At 41.9% G+C, this 1,984-nt stretch overlaps 1 pseudogene; it reads left to right on the top strand.

Annotated features, from left to right (window-relative positions):
- The first annotated feature begins 549 nt into the window (after positions 1–549).
- Positions 550–1,390, top strand: LOC101646812 (annotated as a pseudogene).
- The last annotated feature ends 594 nt before the right edge of the window (positions 1,391–1,984 follow it).

Raw genomic sequence — 1,984 nt, 5'->3', positions numbered from 1 at the left:
CAGAAAGTTGTTTACCTGCTTTACTGACTAAGCAAAAGCATTCAACTGTGTGGATCATAACAAATTATAGATAATGCAGAAAAAAGGATCTCTCGAACACTCAATTGTGTACTTAGAAAGAACCTATATATAGAGACCAAAGGATTCTCCATGGTTTAAAAATCAGAAAAGGGATCAAAAGGATTCTCTCTGATTTAAAATCAGAAGGACAGGGGATGAACAGAAATGTGGGTGAAGGGAGACAGCAGTTGGTGTAAGATATGAAAATAATAATTTACAATTTATCAAGGGGGTCACAAGGGTGGGAAGGTGGCAGAGGGAAGGGAAAAAGAGAAGCTGATACCAAGGGCTCAAGTAGAAAGAACATGTTTTGAAAATGATGATGGCAACATATGTACAAATGTGCTTGATATAATTGATGCATGGATTGTTATGAGCTGTAAGAGACCCCAATAAAATTATTTATTAAAAAAAATCAGGCTGTTCCGGTCGCGCCGCCAGGGAGTACGCTGCTCTGCTGCGTGAATTCACTACTCTGCCGCTGCTGCCATGGCTCATGGTCCCAAGAAACACATGAAGCGTGTAGCTGCTCCAAAGCATTGGATGCTGGACAAACTCACTGGTGTGCTTCCTCCTTGTTCATCCACTGGTCCCCACAAACTGAGAGAATGTCTCCTGCTGATCATTTTCTTAAGCAATAGCCTTAAGTATGCTCTGACTGGAGATGAAGTTAAAAAAAATTTGCATGCAGCGGTTCATTAAGATTGATGGCAAGATCCGAACTTATATAACCTACCCTGCTGGTTTTATGGATGTCATCACCATTGACAAGACCGGAGAGAATTTCCGTCTGATCTATGACACCAAGGGTCACTTTGCTGTTCATTGTATTACACCTGAGGAGGTGAAGTACACGTTGTGCAAAGTAAGAAAGATCTTTGTGGGCACAAAAGGAATCCCTCACCTGGTGACACACGATGCTCGCACCATCCGCTATCCTGATCCGCTTATCAAGGTGAATGACACCGTTCAGATTGATTTGGAGACCGGAAAGATGACTGATTTCACCAAGTTCAACACAGGCAACATGTGTATGGTGACCGGAGGTGCCAACCTGGGAAGAATTGGTGTGATCACTAATAGAGAGAAACACCCTGGCTCTTTTGATGTGGTTCATGTGAAAGATGCCAATGGCAATAGCGTTGCCACCTGGCTTTCCAACATTTTCGTTATTGGAAAAGGCAACAAACCCTGGATTTATCTTCCCCGAGGGAAAGGTATCCGCCTCACCATTGCTGGAGAGAGAGACATGAGACTGGCTGCCAAAATCCGCCTCACCATTGCTGGAGAGAGAGACATGAGACTGGCTGCCAAACAGAGCAGTGGGTGAAATGATCTCTCGGTGGAGTGAATGAAGAGATCTCTACAATAAAAGTTTTTTCTTTCCCCTTAAAAAAAATTTTTTTAGCATAGTTTTTAAAAGTAGTTACTTCTGATTGAACTATTGGATTGTATGGTATGTGAATTACACGCCAATAAAACTGTTAGAAAATTTAAAAAACAAAATACTCCTCAGGGGGAAAAAAATCAGAAGCGATTCTCTATTGTTTAAAATCAGAAAAGGTGTGCATCATGGTTGTATCCTTTCACTATATTTACTCAATCTGTACGTGGAGCAAATAATCCAAGAAACTGAATTAAAAGAAGAGCATAACATCCAGTTGTGCTGTAAATATAACCAAGGATTTCGTAGAGCATACAGAAGGCAAAGTACTGAAACCTTCTTAGCACAACCAAACACCTTGAGGACATTATGTGGCAGGGCTCCAGCCCTTGTCTGGCCATTGTCTGGTAAAACATCTAGGTCAACTGGCAGAACTAGTCCACAAAGTCAACGTTCTATAGCCACCTTTGGTGAATAGAGAGTGGAGAGCTAAAGCATGTGAACACTGCCATCTAAGATGCCACTCTTGGGCTCTCCTCA

This window comes from Echinops telfairi, unplaced genomic scaffold (assembly GCF_000313985.2).
Source record: "Echinops telfairi isolate 266 unplaced genomic scaffold, ASM31398v2 ScPeMD7_2573;HRSCAF=3158, whole genome shotgun sequence".
Lineage (NCBI taxonomy): Eukaryota > Metazoa > Chordata > Mammalia > Afrosoricida > Tenrecidae > Echinops > Echinops telfairi.
This window is presented reverse-complemented; position numbering and strand designations above follow the sequence as displayed.